Genomic DNA, 18,561 nt, shown 5'->3' on the forward strand with positions numbered 1-18,561 from the left:
GGTTTTTTCAATAAAATATAAGCAGGATGGGGGGTGGCGAAATATATATATCTAGGTCTCCATATGTAGATATATCATCTATATCTCTAGATGTAGATATATCATACAGATACAGACATATCAATGCCTAAGTATGGATATTAAAAGGAGAATAAAAAAAAGTCTGATTAAATCCGATATTAATGAAATTAAGTATCTGGGTTAGTGGGGATAATTTAAAAAGAGTAAAGAGGATACCAAGAAGTTTAAACTGGACTAGCCTTACTTGCAAGTGAAGGATCTGGTGCTGCTTTCAGATGTTTATCCTTTGTATTTTTAATTTTTTTCTTAAGCTTTAATCTTTGTCATTGTCTTAAAGTCAACTGGTGTTTCTTGTTCATCGACTTTGGTACGATGGTGCTTTGCAAGGATGTATTTATATTATAATGGCCAACATTTGGTCAGCCCTTGTCCACTTAATCACTCCCCCCTTTTTGTAAAATAAGTGCTTTAATTATAAACTGTATAAAAATACCTTGTATAAATCCCCTTTTTGATTATTACAATAAGCTGAATTGTAACAAATGAAATGTTGATTTTTATAATAAAACAGTGGAAAAGTAAAAGCGTCATTTCTTTTCAGCAGGAAATTAAAACAATAGGTGGTTGTGCTTTGCTGTGCTATAAATAAGACTGTTGTGTTTCAGATACCACAAAACCTAGCTTGATCGGTTGTTTTTAAAATAAATACTGCCCCAGAAGAGAGAGGTTTGAGGAGGGCTGTTGCTTAGTTCAGTCCTGACAGTACCTGTGACTGGGAACAGAGAATAAGGAAAACAGTCTGTGCGTCAGGACTGCTTGTGTTTAGTAAACTCCCGGAAGGAGTCGTGATGTGGACTCCGAGCATGCTTCTCTCTTTCTGTGCCCCAAATTAGCTTATAAAATAAATATTGCTTTTCCTGGTGCAAAGCCCAGAATGATGTGATGATAATTTTTCCGTGAGGGTGAGTTGTGGTAAAACCAGCAGAATTCAAACTACCAGGTCCCTGCTTGAGTCTCAGTTTATTGGTTTGATAGGAAGGGAGGAAAGCTGCTCTTTTATTTGCATGCAGCAGTTGAGCTCAAATATCAAGTGGTTAAATGGAAACCAAGTTTTAATATAATGGCTTTCCGTAGCAGGTGCTCTCAAATAAGTAAACTTACCTTGGTCTTGGCTGACCCCTCCCATTCTTTTCCCTGTAGGGAAAACAAAAATCATACAAGTTGTGTGCTATTCCCAGTTAAGTCAGAGAAAAGAAAGAATTGTGGTTGGTTTGCCTGATTTTAAGGTGGTCTCAAGAATGGAGAATACACAGCAATTTGTTTTGGGTCCTTCTGTCCTCATAGGTTTTCAGATAAGTTTAATAGTCCTTTTCATTTTATTCCTTGCCTCATATGGTTGCATTGTTTCTGTAAATTTAATTCAAATGACAAATTACTGTGCTCAGATCTCTGGTTCCATCCATTATACCATTATGCAATCTATACAATCCCTCCTCCCTTTCATGGGAAATTTCTGAGATTTGCAAATTCATATTTAATCACCATGTAAAACCAATCTTCTCCAATAAAGAAGCTAAAATGAAGGCTAATTTTATTAACACTTGGTATGCTTTCACTTACACCAGGCACTATGCTAAGCTGCTTATTTATTCCCCTTCAAAATAATAACTGATTACCAAGCTTGACAGGAAATGCCCAATTTGAGTATGAAAAGCACCAGTGTAAAATTTGATCAGAAATGGGTTGGCAGTGGGTGGAGGAAAAAAGGACATGGATTGAGATCTAAGTTCTAATTTCTATTCTAATTAATTGTCAAGGCATGTCTGGGTACAATATTTATTTCTTGGTAGTAGTGTCTAATGGAGACTTTTCTGAACATGGACTCTTCAATCAGCCAGTTCCACTACCTGTTCCAGAGAAGTACTTACATACATAAAGCATTCTAGGCAATGAATTAATGCAAGTATTACAAGGTAGAGTCTGCTGGAGCCCAGACACCTGTGTGGTATCCTGTTCTGTGCAGATAACTACTTGATGCCTCCTTTTTCCTGGACCCTTCTTCTGCTTTCTAACGGAATTTATACCTTTTAAAAGGGAAACAGCTGGCTTTACTAGACTTCCGGTCAAGATGGCGGAATAGACAGTCCCTAGCATCACTCTCTCCCACAAGTCAACCGTTATAAACTATAAAAACATAACATCAAGTGCATATGGAATGGGGAGACATCCAGCAGGGGAGGCAGAAGCTCCGTGGAGACCACATGCCCTGCGGGGCTACTGTCACACGATCCGGGAGATAGGCTTCACCGCCGCCACCCAACTCCATTCCCAGCCCAGCCCAGTGTGCACAGAGTGGGGAGATGTCTGGCAGGGGAGGTGGAGGCTCCGCAGAAACCACACACCCTGTGGGGCCGCCACTGCATGATCCAGCTGGCAGGCTTCACCGCGGACACCCGGCTCCATTCCCAGCCTGGCCTAGTGCACTAGCTTGGAGCAGGGAGAAGTCCGTCAGGGGAGGTGGGAACTCCACGGGGACCACACTGCTGCCGCGCAATCCAGCAGCCTGGCCCAATGCCTACAGAGCACGGAGACGTCCAGCAGGGGAGATAGAAGCTCCGTAGAGTCCACACACCCTGTGGGGGGGCCGCCGCCGAGCAATCCAGCAGCAGGTGGGCTTCACTGCTGCCACCTGGCTCCATCCCAAGCCAGGCCTAACATGCACAGAGCAGGGAGACATCCTGCAGGGGAAGGGGAAGCTCTGCAGAGACCACACGCTCTGTGGTGCCTCAGCGCATCCCAGCAGCCCGGGCCGGAGTGCACAGAACAGGAAGAAGTCCAGCACAGGAGGTGGAAGCTCAGCAGAGACCACACACCCTGTGGTACCTCCTCATGATCCAGCAGCCCGGCAGAGTCCAAGCTGACCAGAGAGGTGGCTCGCTGGAGAGGCCCAAGACCCGAGGCAACCACACACACGATAGCCATACCAAATTGGCAACCACAGCAACATCTCAGTCAGTCAATAGTGTCAAACCTGTGGACTGTGAAACCCCCTGCCACAATGAATAAACATCAAAGATACCAGAAATACGAAACGTCAAGAAAGTACACCACCAAAGGATAAAAACTCTCAAGCTCTAGATCCTATAGAACAAGAAGCCCTTGAAATCACTGACAAGGAATTTCGAGTGATAATTCTAAGGAAACTGAATGAGATACAAGAAAACTCAGCTAGACATCATGATGAAATGAGGAAAAGTATACAGGACCTGAAAGAGGAAATGTACAAGGAAATCAATGCCCTGAAAAAAAATGTAACAGAACTTGCCGAACTGAAGAAGTTATCCAGCAAAATAAACAGAACGAAGAGTTTAACCAGCAGGCTTGCGGAAGTGGAAGAGAGAACCTCTGAACTTGAAGATGAGCTGTTTGAAATAACACAAGCAGACAAAAAAAAAAAAAAAAGAATCAAAGGCATTGAAGAAAATCAGAGATATCAGACAACATTAAGTGCTCAAATATCCGGGTCATGGGTATTCCAGAAGGGGAGGAAAAAGGAGATTGCATTGAAAACATATTCAACAAAATAGTGGCAGAAAACTTCCCAGGTATAGGAAAAATCACAGATCTTCAGATCCAGGAAGCTTAACGATCTCCAAATGTATTCAACCCAAAAAGGTCTTCTCCAAGACATGTTATAGTCCAATTGACAAAACTCAAAGACAAAGAATCTTAAAAAGCTGCAAGAGAGAAGCGTCAAATCACCTATAAGGGAGCCCCAATCAGGCTAACATCAGACTTTTCATCACAAACCCTAAAAGCCAGAAAGGAATGGGATGATATATTCAAAATACTAAAAGACAGAGACTGTCAGCCAAGAATACTCTACCCTGCAAGGCTATCCTTCCGAAATGAAGGGCAAATAGTATATTTCTCAGACTTAACAAAAACTGCGGGAGTTCACCACCACACGACCAACCTTACAAGAAATTCTCAAGGGAGTACTGGGTTTGTTTCTTGAAAAATAACTACCACTGCCATAAAAACCCAAGAAAAATCAAAACCCACTAGTATAATAAAAATGGCATTCATGAAGAGAAAACAAACAAACAAAAAGGCTATCTACAACCCAAGGAACCAACAAACACAGAAAACAAACAGTAAATCAGAATGCAAGGAACAAAAGACACTTAAGACAACCAAACAATAATCAATAAAATGCTAGGAATAAATCAACACTTTTCAATAACAACTCTTAATGTAAAAGGCTTAAATTCCCCACTCAAAAGACACAGATGGGGCTGGCCCATGGCTCACTTGGGAGAGTGTGGTGCTGATAACACCAAGGCTGCAGGTTCGCTCACTGGCTGAGCGTGGTGCTGACACCACCAAGTCAAGGGATAAGATCCCCTTACTGGTCATCTTTAAAAAAAAAAAAAAAAGACACAGACTGGCTGACTGGATTAAAAAGGAGGACCCAACTATATGCTGCCTTCAAGAGACCCACCTCACCCATAAAGACTCACATAGACTAAGAGTGAAAGGATGGAAAAAGATTTACCATGCAAACAGAAAAAAATGAGCTGGAGTAGCTATTCTTATATCTGATAAAATAGACTTTAAAAACCATAAAAAGAGACAATGAGGGACACTACATAATGATAAAAGGACTGATCCATCAAGAAGACATAACAATCATAAATATGTACGCACCCAATGTTGGAGCAGCCAGATTTATAAAACAAACTCTATTAGACCTAAAGAAGGAAATAGACACTAATACCATAATAGCAGGGGACCTTAACACCCCACTGTCAATATTAAACAGATCATCTAGGCAAAGAATCAGTAGAGAAACACAAGATCTAAACAAGACTCTAGACCAATTGGAATTGGCAGATATCTACAGAACATTCCACCCAACAACCTCAGAATATTCATTCTTCTCATCAGCACATGGATCATTCTCCAGGATAGATCACATATTAGGTCACAAATCAAGTCTCAACAAATTCAAAAAAATTGGAATTATCCCATGTATCTTCTCAGACCACAATGGATTAAAACTAGAAATTAATAACAAATGAAACTCTGGAAACTATACAAACACATGGAAATTAAACAGCATTCTACTTAATGACATATGGGTCCAAGAAGAAATCAAGCAGGAAATCAAAAAATTTATTGAAACTAATGAAAACGATACATCATACCAAAACCTGTGGGATACTGCAAAAGCAGTATTGAGGGAAAAATTTATTGCATTAAACGCTCACTTCAGAAGAATGGAAAGTTGGCAAGTGAACAACCTAACACTTCACCTTAAAGAACTAGAAAAACATGAACAATTCAAACCTAAAGTTAGCAGATGGAAAGAAATCATTAAGATCAGAGCAGAACTGAATGAAATTGAAAACCAAAAAACAATTCAAAAGATCAATGAATCAAAAAGTTGGTTTTTTGAAAAGATAAATAAAATTGACAAACCATTAGCATGGCTAACAAAAAAAAGAAGAGAGAAGACTCAAATAACAAAAATTAGAAATGAAAAAGGCGATATTACAACTGATTCATCTGAAATACAAGGAATCATTCGAGACTACTGTAAACAACTATACGCCAACAAATTTGAAAATCTGGAGGAAATGGATAAATTTCTGGACACACACAAGCTCCCAAAACTGAACCATGAAGACGGAGAAAATTTGAACAGACCAATAACAATAAAGGAGATTGAAGCTGTTATCAGAAGGCTCCCAACAAAGAAAAGCACAGGGCCAGATGGATTCACAGCAGAATTTTACCAAACATTCAAAGAGAAATTGACACCGATTCTTTACAAACTATTCCAAAAGATTGAAACAGACGCAAATTTCCCAAACTCATTCTATGAAGCAAACATCAACCTGATACCAAAACCAGGTAAAGATATAACCAAAAAAGAAAACTGTAGGCCAATATCCTTGATGAATATAGATGCAAAAATCCTCACTAAAATACTAGCAAACAGAATACAGCAACACATACGTAAAATTATTCACCACGATCAAGTGGGATTCATCCCAGGGATGCAATGTTGGTTCAACGTACGCAAATCAATAAATGTGATACACCATATTAATAAAATCAAACACAAGGACCATATGATCATCTCTATAGATGCTGAAAAAGCATTTGATAAAATTCAACACTCATTCATGACAAAGACCCTCTATAACTTAGGTTTAGATGGAAAGTATCTCAACATAATCAAAGCCATATATGATAAACCCACTGCCAGTATCATCCCGAATGGGGAAAAGCTGAAAGCTTTTCCTTTTAGAACAGGAACTAGACAAGGTTGCCCACTCTCACCACTCCTATTCAACATAGTGTTGGAAGTACTAGCCAGAGCAATCAGAGAAGAGAAGGAAATAAAGGGCATCCAGATTGGAAAAGATGAAGTCAAACTGTCCCTGTTTGCAGATGACATGATCCTATATATCGAACAGCCTAAAACCTCTACAAAAAAACTGCTGGAATTGATAAATGATTTCAGCACAGTAGCAGGATACAAAATCAACACACAAAAATCAGTAGCATTTCTTTTCTCCAATAGTGAACATGCAGAACGAGAAATCAAGAAAGCCTGCCCATTTACAATAGCCACCAAAAACATAAAATACTTAGGAATTGAGTTAACCAAGGATGTGAAAAATTATAATGAGAACTACAATCCACTGCTGAGAGAAATTAGAGAGGATACAAGAAGATGGAAAGATATCCCATGCTCTTGGAAGAATCAACATAGTGAAAATGTCCATACTACCCAAAGTGATATACAAATTCAATGCAATCCCCATCAAAATTCCAATGACATTTTTCTCAGAAATGGAAAGAACTATCCAGACATTTATATGGAATAACAAAAGACCACGCATAGCCAAAGCAACGCTGAGCAAAAAACATAAAGCTGGAGGCATAACACTACCTGACTTTAAACTGTACTACAAAGCTATAATGACCAAAACAGTACGGTACTGGCATAAAAACAGACACACTGATCAATGGAATAGAATAGAGAATCCAGAAATCAACCCACACACCTACAGCCATGTGATCTTTGACAAAGGCACCAAGCCTATATACTGGGGAAGAGACTGCCTATTCAGCAAATGGTGCTGGGAGAACTGGATATTAATATGCAGGAGAATGAAACTAGACCCATACCTTTCACCATACACTAAACTCAACTCAAAATGGATTAAAGAATTAAATATACACCCTGAAACAATAAAACTTCTTAAAGAAAACATAGGAGAAACACTTCAGGAAATAGGACTGGACACAGACTTCATGAATATGACCCCAAAAGCACAGGCAACCAAAGGAAAAATAAACAAATGGGATTATATCAAAATAAAGAGCTTCTGCACAGTAAAAGAAACAATTAGCAGAGTTAAAAGACAACCAATGGAGTCGGAGAATATATTTGCAAAATATACATCTGACAAAGGATTAATATCCAGAATATATAAGGAACTCAAACAACTTTACAAGAAAAAAACTAGCAACCCAATTAAAAAATGGGCAAAAGAGCTAAGTAGGCATTTCTCTAAGGAAGATATACAAATGGCCAACAGACATATGAAAAAATGCTCAACATCACTCAACATCCGGGAAACGCAAATCAAAACTACACTGAGATACCATCTCACCCCACTTATGATGGCTAAAATCCAAAAGACCCTGAACGATAAATGCTGGCGAGGCTGCGGAGAAAAAGGAACTCTCATACATTGTTGGTGGGACTGCAAAATGGTGCAGCCTCTATGGTAAATGGTATGGAGGTTCCTCAAACAATTGCAGGTAGATCTGCCATACGACCCAGCTATCCCACTGTTGGGAATATACTCAGAGGAATGGAAATCATCAAGTCGAAGGTATACCTGTTCCCCAATGTTCATCGCAGCACTCTTTACACTAGCCAAGAGTTGGAACCAGCCCAAATGTCCATCATCGGATGAGTGGATATGGAAAATGTGGTACATCTACACAATGGAATACTACTCAGCTATAAAAACGAATGAAATACTGCCATTTGCAACAACATGGATGGACCTTGAGAGAATCATATTAAGTGAAACAAGTCAGGCACAGAAAGAGAAATACCACATGTTCTCACTTATTGGTTGGAGCTAAAAATAAATAAATTCACACACACACACACACACACACAATCTGGGCGGGGTGGGGGAAGAAGAGATAACAACTATAATTCCTTGAAGTTGATAGGACAAGTGAACAGAAAGGACATTGTTGGGTGTGAGATGGGAGAGGGAGGAGGGAGGGAGGTTTCTGTGATGGACCCCAATCATCAACCACATTGTATATCGACAAAAAAAAAAAGGTGACAGCCGATGCCCACCTTACATCACAAGTTGTAAGGCAGACAGAAGCGATTGTCTTGAGAGCTGTGGAATTCTGATCGTCCTTGCACTACCATCACTCAACTGCATAGTTGTTTTTTCCAGTAATTAGAGTGCTTTCCTGGGGATTCCGTGGGAAGAAAAGAGGGCTAGTTCTATTCAATGCTATGATTCTTAACTGCAGATATATATCACAGGAAGGATAACTCAGTTTCTCTAATCCAGGGCTATTCATATTTGCTATTCTTGTATCAATTTTGGTAATTTGTGTCTTTCAGGGAATTTTTCCATTTTTGTATAAGGTGTTGATTTAATGGCATAAAGTTTGTCCCTTATCCTTTAACACTTGTTTTCATTTCTGACTTTGGTAATTTGTGTCTTCTCTGATGGGGCTTAGAACACACTACCCCCAAATGTTATACTTTGGCATATTGAATATTTTAAGGTGAACGAATTTGAGAAAACTGCAGAAACAGGATGGTCTCTCTGATCCCTCATCCTTTTCCCCTGAAGGAGGTCATAAAACTTAAGAGAATTTTCTGATCTTCCCCTGAAGCAGATCCCTCCTAAGGGAAGTGCCCTCCCTTGAGCCAGAGAAAAGGAGCATCCTTATTGAAGGGTCACAGAGAAGAATCTGAACAACAGGTCTTGCTAAGTTCCCCCCAGTTTACTATAATTAGAATGTACCCTTTTTGCCCTATCATACATATTTATTCTTTTTTTATATTCAACAAAATCTAAATTCATTTTTCACAGGTCTGTAAAAAATTGAGCTGGGGTGAGTGTGTGTGTACATTTTAATATCAGAAACTTTTTAAAATGCAAGAAGGAGAAGGGGCAGGGAGCTGGAAATAACATTGTTAATTGTCTTCTTTGTACCTAGAGCTGTGCTAGATGCTTTCAGTAGATGGTCTCTGCGACTTTCCTCCTTCACGTTGGGCAGTGTTGGTCCTGGTTTTACTGCTGAAGATGTAAGTCTAAGAGGTTAAGAACATAAATGCTAATGTTTCAGGAGAAAGCCAAGTTTATTTTCACAGAATGATTACAATTGCCCATATTAAGCTATGTCAGAAAAATTAAACAGGTTTATTTCATTTATCTTGTAGTGACTGATTTTATTACCTATCATACGTATTTCTTCACAACTGTTCAGTCTTTATCAAACCTATAAAACTCACCAACATTTATCTGTTTATTTCCTATGAAGACTTCTATGTCACATGCAACTTATATTAAATAAATTTGGATAGTTTTCTCTTGTTAATCTGTCTTTTTGTTATAGGGGCCTCAGCCATGAACCTAAAAGGGGTAGAGAAAAAGACATTTTCCTCTCTTAATCTCTGTTATCTTGATCAGTCAAACTAGTGGTATCAATATTATTGGACATTTCATGATATCAGCTTTTTTTTCTATTGTATGTCAGTTTTTTATTTAATTGATTTCTATTCATATTCCCTTTCTTTTACTTATTTTGTGTTAAATTTGCTAGCTTTTGAAGATGAAAGTTTTAGTCACTGATTTTAGACCTTTCTTTTCTGATATAAACATTTAAAGCTATGCATTTCCTTCTAAGCATGATTCAGCTGCATCCTGCAAATGTTGATGTTTTCATTAACATCCAGTTCAAAATACCTTCTGATGTTGCTTGTTGTTTCTTCTTTGAACATTGTGCTTAATTTCTAAATATTTGGTCATTTACCAAATATTATTTTGTTACTTTTAAACTTAATCCCATAGTGGTCAGAGATTTAATCCTTCTAAATTTATTGGACTTGTTCTATGGGCCAGACGGTGGTTACATTAGTGAATGTTTTATAAACACTTGAAAAGAGTATGTATTCTTCTGCTGATGGATGCAGTTTTCTATAAAGTTAAATGGGTCAGTTTGGTTTATATTTTTGTTCAAGTCATATATCTTGACTAATTTTTCTATCTATTCCTATTAATCACTGAGAGGGAGTGTTGAAATCTCCAGCTATCATTGTGGATTTGTCTATTTTGCCTTTTAGTTATGTCATTTTTTGCTTAATTTTGAGCTCTACATAATTTAGGATTGTTGCATCTTATTAATGATTCACCGTTTTATCATTACATAATGTTCCTCTTTGTCTTTAGGGATATTTCTTCACCTAAAGTCTACTTTGACTGATAGTTGTATACCCATTCCAGCTTTCTTATTACTTTCACATATATGTTTCTGTTTCTTTACTTAAAAAAAAAAAACACCAGGAATTTATTTTGGAGGCTAAAAGTCCAAAATTAAGGTGTCTGCATGGTTGGTTTCTTCTGAGGACTGTGAGGGAGAATGTATCCCATGCCGCTCTCTCAGCTTCTGGTAGCCTCATGGATTCCTTGGCTTGTCGATGACATTCTCCCTGTGTTTCCACATCATCTTCCCTCTATGCATGTCTGTCTCTGTGTTCAAATTTCCCAGTTTCAGTCTAGGGAACACATCTGGTTGGGCCTTGTTGGTAGTGGCTCTACAGTGATGCAGGGTATATTACATGGTGAAAATGGCTGAGCAAGAACACTCTGTTCCTTTACTTTTAATCTTTCTTTTGTGTTTAGACAAAAATATATATTTGGGTCTTTATTTTTAGGCTATTTCTGCCTTGTAATTGGACCATTTGACCACTTACATTTAATGCAATTATATCTGAGTATGGTTGGGTTTGTCTACCATCTTGCTGTTTTCTTTTTGTCCCAAATGTTTCTTTTTTCTTTTTTCTCTTCTTTGGCTTCTTTTGAATTGTTTAGTATTATATTACTTCCACTATTCCCTAATTAGCTATGCTCATATTTAGTCATTGCTCTGTGATTTACACTATGCATCTTTAAATTACTGTGGGCTACCTTGAAATAAATCACACCACTTTGTCTATAATATAAGAACCTTTCAAGAGACTACAGTATTTCCTTTTCCCCCTCCTATCCTTTATGGTTTCTCTTCCTGCCCTCAATTTTTAAAAATTGTCATAAAATACACATAAAATTTACCATCCTAACCATTTTTAAGTGTACAGTTCAGTGATATTAAATACATTCATAAGGTTGTGCAAACATCACCACAATCCATCACCATAACGCTTCATTTTGTAAAACTGAAACTCTGTATGCATTAAACAATAACTCCCCACATCCGCCTTCCCCCAGTCTCTGACAATCATTATTCTCCTTCTAGTCTCTATGATTTTGACTACTCTATATATAAAGTGGAATCATACACTGTTTTTTTGTGACTGACTTATTTCACTTAGCATCATATCCTCAGGTTTCATCCATGTTGTAGCATATGTTAGAATTTCCTTCTTTTTTAAAGCCAAATAATATTCCATTGTATGTATATACCACATTTGTTTATCCAATCCATTCATCCATTTATGGACACTTAGATTATTTCTACATTTTAGCTATTGAGAATAATGCTGCTGTGAATATGGGTATACAAATATCTCTTTGAGCCTCTGCTTTCAGTTGTTTTGGGTATATATCCAGAAGTGTAATTACTGTGTCATGTAATGATTCTATTTTTAATTTTTTGAGGAATGATTATATTGTTTTCATAGTGGCTGTCTCTGGTTGGGTAGAGTGTTTTGTATGTCTGTTAGATCTAGTTGATTTAGTGTTTTAAGTCCTCTATTTACTTATTTTCTGTGATTGTTCCATTCATTATTGAGAATGTGGTATTGAAGTTTCCAACTGTTATTGTAGAATTGTCTATCCCTTCAATTCTGTCAGTTTTTGTTTCATATATTTTGGTCTGTTTCTAGGTACATAAATGTTTATAATAGTTACCTTTTTGCTGTATTGAACCTTTTATTAACATATGTCTTTCTTTGTCACTTGTAACCTTTTTGATTTAAAGTCTGTTTTGTCTGATGTCAATATAACCACCCCTACTCTTTTTTTGTTACTATTTCTATGGAATACCTTTTCCCATCCTTTTACCTCCAAACTATGTGTCTTTGGATCTAATGTGAGTCTCTTGTTAGATCATATTTAGTGATCATCATATAGTTAGATCATATTTTTTTATCCATTCTATTAATCTTCATCTTTTGATTAGAGAGCTTAATCTATTTACATTTAAAGTAATTACTGATAAGGAGGGACTTGCTTTTGTCATTTGCTATTTGGAAGGATGGGAAATCCTATTATGGTAATTGAAAGGTGGAGCCTTGAAGAGGTGATTAGATTGTAGGGCCTTGCTGTAAATGAATGGATTGAAAATGGTGGTCAGGGGCGTGGTTCTGAGAGCTTTAAAGAAGAGAAAGGAGAGTCTGTCTCTCTCCCTCTACTCTCTCCCTGCCATTTTGCAGTGTGATACCCTGTGTCACTGTCACCACCACCAAGATCCTCATGTGATGTGTTCCCTGGACTTTGGACTTCCTAGCCTCTAAAACTATAAGAAATAAATTTCATTTTCTTTATATAATACCAAGATCTATGTATTTTGCTATAAGCAACAGAAATGGACTAATTACTAGGCAACCAATGATCTGCTTTTTGTTACTACAGATTGGTTTACATTTTCTAAATTATATATAAATACATTTATACAGTGTGTCTTATTTTTTTAAGTCTAGCTTCTTTTACTTAGTGTAATGATTTTGAGAATTTTCCATGTTACAGGATATACCAATAGTTCATTCCTTTTTATTATTGAATAGTATTCCATTGTATGGATATACCACAATTTGTTTATTCATTTATATGTTAATGGACATTTGGGTTGTTTTCAGTTTTGGGCATTTACAAACAAAACTACTACATTTGGTACAAATTTTGGACCAAATTTGTTTCCTTTGAGTAAATTCCTAGTAATGAAATGGTTAAGTCATATGGTAGATGTATGTTTAACTAAGAAACCGCCAAATTTTTTTCCAAAATTGTTGCAACATTTTACATTCTATTTTTCTTGAGTTTTGGTAGTTTCTGTCTTGAAAGAAGTTTGTCTGTTTTATCTAAGTTGTTAAATTTTTTGCATAAAGATGTTTATAATGTTTTATTATCCTTTTAATATCTGTAGAAACTATAGCAATGTCACCTTCATTTCATTCCAGATGTTAATAATTTGTGCCCTCTCTTTCTTCCTGATCAATCAGACTAGAGGTTTTCTTAATGTGCTTAACAAACCAGGTTTTTGTTTCATTGATTTTTCACTTTTTGTTTTCTATTTCATTGATTCCCTTTATTATTTCCTTCTCATGCTTACTCTGGATTTTCTTTTTCTAGTTTGAGGTGTAAGCTGAAGTCATCAATTAATAACCATTCTTTTCTAATATAGCTGTTTAGTGATATAAATTTCGCTCTACTAAAGTAATGTACTAAAGTACTCCTTCAGTGCCCCTCACAAATTCTGGTATGCTGTACTTTAATTTTTAAGTTCAAAAATACTTTCTAGTTTCCCTTTTGATTTCTTCTTTAACATGAGTGATTTAAACATGTATTGTTTAGTTTCCAAACATTTGAGAGATTTTCCAGGTATCTTTCTGTTATTGATTTCTAATGTAATTCCACTGTGGTCAGGAAACATTCTTCGTATGACTCAAATTCTTTTACACATATTCAGATTTGTTTTATGGCTCAGAATATAGTTTATCTTTGAAAATGTTCCATGTGCATCTAAAAAGAATGTTTTACTTTTGTTGTTTGTAATGCTTTCTAATGTCAATTAGGTTAGGTGGGTTGATAGTGTTCAAGTCTATGGTATCCTTACTGATTATCCGTCTACTTGTTTTATCAATCATTGAGAGATGCTGAAATCTCCAACTATACTTGTGGTTTTTGTCTATTGTTTCTTGCAATTCTGTCAGTAGTTGCTTCCTGTATTTTGAGGCTGTTATTAGATGCATAAGCATTAGGATAGTTATTTCTCTTGATGAATTGACCCCTTTATTATCATTAAATGACAATTTTTATCCCTGGTAACATTCTTTGTTTGGTTCTTCTTTGATTGATACTAATATAGCCACTTCATCTTTCTTTTGAATAGAGTTGTTAGGGTACATCTTTTTCCATCCTTTTATTTTTAACTTGTTCATGTCTTTGTATTTAAAGTGGGTTTTTTTGTAGGATGCATAAAGAGTTGGGTCTAGCTTTTTAATCCAATCTCTGCCTTTTAACTGGGATGTTCAGACCATTTTCACTTACGATTATTGAAATGGTTGGGTTTAATATACCACCCTGCTGTTTGTTTTCTTTTTGTGTTATCTTTCCTTTGTTCCTTTTTCCTCCTTTTCTGCTTTGTTTTCTTTTTTATTTTTCTGCCCTGTTTTCAATTGAGTATTTTTTATGATTCCATTTTATCTCCTCTGTTGGCTTATTAGCTATAAATCTTGTGTGAATGTATATGTGTGTGTGTATGTTTTAGTGATTGTGATTGCTTTGGGGTTTATAGTATTCATTTTTAGCTTATCAAAGTCTACTTTCAAGTGAAATTATACAATTCACATATATTATGGAACCATACAATTATTCTTTCATCTCTCTCTTCCCACCCTCTTACTATTACTGTCATACATTTTATTCTACATGTTATAAACTCCACAGCACATTGTTATCATTTTTCCTTTAAACAATACAGTATCTTTTATATAAGAGGAAAAAGAGTCTATTTACTCACATATTTATCATTTTCAGTGCTCTTCTTTTTTTCTTTAGGCACAGATTTCTATTTGGTATAATTTGGCTTCTACCTAAAGGACTTTAACATTTATTATAGTCCACATCTGCTGATGAGGAATTGTTTTGTGCATTTCAAAAAGTCTTTATACCACTTCATTTTTAAATGATCTTTTTGCTGGGTATAGAATTCTTTATTTACAGGATTATTTTGTTTTGATACTTTAGAGAAATTACTTTCTTCTGTCTTGTATTGTTGTCCAAGAAGTTTGCTGTGTTTTTACTTTTTGTTTCTCTGTATGTGACATGCCTTTTTCTCTTGTCACTTTTAAGATTTTTTTTTCTTTATCACTGGTTTTGAGCAATATATGGTGTGCCTTGGTGTTGTTTTCTATGTTTTTTTCTGCTTGGCGTTCATTGAGTTTCTTGGTTCTATGGGTATAGTGTTCATTTAGAAAGTCTCCACTCCAATTACACAAAGAAGTTGTCCCACAGGTCACTGTTGCTCTATTTTTCCCTCAATCTTTTTCTGTGTGTTTTATTATTATTACTTTTTGGTGACTGGCTGGTACAGGGATTGAACCCCAGACCTTGGTGTTATCATCACCTCCCTCTAACCAACTGAGCTAACTGGCCAGGCCTTGTGTTGTATTTTGGATCTATTGCTATGTTTGTAAGTTTACTTATTTATTATTCTACAATGTCTAATTTGTTATTAATCCAATCCAGTGTATTTTTCATCTCAGATGTTATAGATTTCATCTCTAGAAGTTTGGTTTGAGTCATATTTATAACTTCTATATGTACTCCATATGTTCATTCTTTCCTTTTGCTTAGTGAACATACGGAATATGATTATTATAGTTTTAATATCCCTGCCTAATAATTCTAGGGCTGTATCATTTCTGGAGTTGTTTTCTTATTTTTTCTCATTATAGGCCACATCTTCCTGCAACCTTGTAATTTTTGATTGGATATCAGACATTGTGAATGTTGCCTTATCAGATATTAGATACTTTGGTAATCTTGTAAAGATTCTTGGGCTTTGTTCTGAAACACAGCTGATTTATTTAATAACAGTTTAATCCATTCAGTTTTTGCCCTTAATCTTTGTTGGGAAGGAACAGAAAGTGTTTAGTCTAGGGCTAGTTTTTTCCCATTCTGAGGCAAAATTCTTCTGAGCATTCTACCTATTGCCAAAATAGGCACTACTCTTGATGTTTGGAGTAGTAATCTTTGGAGAATGATCATTTTAATATTTTCAGGTGGTTGTTTCCCAAGTCTTGGGTAATTTCTTCAGTACTCACCTGAAGACTTGAGGAAACTATCTGCAGGTCTCTGGAGCTTTGTATGCTACTCTCATTTTCTCCTTTATCTGTCCCGCAAACTTCCTTTTGGACTCCCAGCTCTATGCCTTCTACTTAGGGAGAGTGCCGAACGCCACATGGGTTCCCCTCTCTCCAGCATGGTCTGTAAACTTTACAAGCAGTATTCTAGGGCAATCATGGGGCTTACTTAGTTTCTCATCCCTTGGTCCAGTTCTTCATTGCTCAACACCCAATGTCTTGAAAATTCTTATTTCATGTATTTTGTCTGTTTTTTTCTTTTTTTTTTTACTTCAAGCAGATTAAATCTGGTTGCTGTTACTTCATCTTGGCCAGAAGCTGTAGACGATATTGCAAACACTTAGAGAGCTTGTCATGACTATACAAATCTTGGACTCCAGTCATACTGATTTTATAAGCTATAGCAGTGAGGCTAGGGTATGGTTCTGTAATTATGTGCCAAAAATATGCCAGGTATTAGATATACAAAGTTAAATTAGGCATAACATAGTACTTGTTTACAAAAAAGTTTATAATCCATTGAGAGAGACCAGGTATATCTGATCTTATGGTGCAATGTATTATGTACAATGCCTATATACAGGGTGTTTTAGAGCATCCTTATGAGGAAAGGCATCCAAATATACCTTATGGCCACCCAGCAAGGATTAGCAAATGATTCCTAGAGGAAATGAAGGAGTAAATTTTGAAAGGTGAGCTGGATGGAGTTAGTTGTATTAGTGCGAATAGGGGGAAAGGAGGCTGGCAGGTAAGAACATTCCAAGTAGAAAGAATATTGTTATGAAGGCTCAGTGGTACAAGGTTGCAAGTAGTTTTGAAGGATTGGATCAAAGTTGGAGAAGGGGCAGTCTTCAGTGTCTCCATTTGTAGAAGAGACTCCTTTATCCCTAACATTTATGATTTTCATGTGGAAGAAGAAAATAAGAGAGAGTAACTTATGTTATTGAGATGGGCAGGCTAGTCAAGCATCTGATGATAGGTCCAATCTTTCCTGAACCTGAAAGTATATCTGATTGACCGATTCATTTATTTGTTCATTAAAGATTTATTAAGCACCTATTTACATCAGGCCACATGCTGGATGCCAGAGATCCAGAAATGTGTAAGACTCTATAATTTGATAGTATTTTTAAAAATTGTTGTCTTAAACATTTACTATTGAACATATTTCACTTATTAAAAAATCTCATTGTGAACAGTATTGATTTCAGAAAAGCAACTGAGTGACTGCCTTGAGGAAATTTTCAACTTAGCTGAGGGCAGCACATATTAGAGAACATAAATAAACACTTAACACTAAATACAAAAAACTGTTGTTCTAAGCATTTATGTAAACCAACTCATTTGATCCTCACAGAAACCCTAGTACTATTATTATTTTAACCAGAAGATGCTCTTCTGACAGTTGTCTTTCTACATATTTATTTTACCAGCTACCAATCATTACACTACCACAAATAATAATAAGTAAAGTCCCAGAGACCTTGCAAAATAGAGGTGTGCTCACTGAGAGGAGTTGAGGGTGGTGGGAGTGATAATTTTGTACCAGGTGGAAGTTTCCAAACTGACAAAGAATATTCTGAGAGAAGTGATCCAAAAAGGCACAGACAGCTGTATCTCCCCCAAACTAGTGGAAGTAGCAGTAAACTTAAGAGTTTCTTTAAGCGGGCCGACCCCATGGCGCACTCGGGAGAGTGCGGCGCTGGGAGCGCAGCGACGCTCCCGCCGCGGGTTCGGATCCTATATAGGAATGTCTGGTGCACTCACTGGCTGAGTGCCGGTCACGAAAACGGCAAAAAAAAAAAAAAAAGAGTTTCTTTAAGCAATGTCTACTAATGAATAGCAACATCTTCCTAAAGGTAGGCTTGAAACAATGCCATTATTAGGCCATCTCAAGTGTAGTTAAAAATAAGTAGTAGCAGAAACTGAAAAATAGGCACACACAATCTATCATTTCATCCTCATGAGGTCAGCAGACATCTGTAACTCACTTTTTCTAAAGTAGCTAACAGAGGCAGGATGATGGTTTCTGTTCTGAGCATTTGAAAGGAAAATTACCACCTATCTTTATTGACTTTCTCACACACTTAGTGGAGGGCCTGAAACACATTAATGTCAAGGACCATGCTACTACATTCTATGAGCTGGAGATGAACAAGGCCTCT

The sequence above is a fragment of the Cynocephalus volans genome, chromosome 12 (assembly GCF_027409185.1).
Source record: "Cynocephalus volans isolate mCynVol1 chromosome 12, mCynVol1.pri, whole genome shotgun sequence".
NCBI classification, from domain to species: Eukaryota; Metazoa; Chordata; class Mammalia; order Dermoptera; family Cynocephalidae; genus Cynocephalus; species Cynocephalus volans.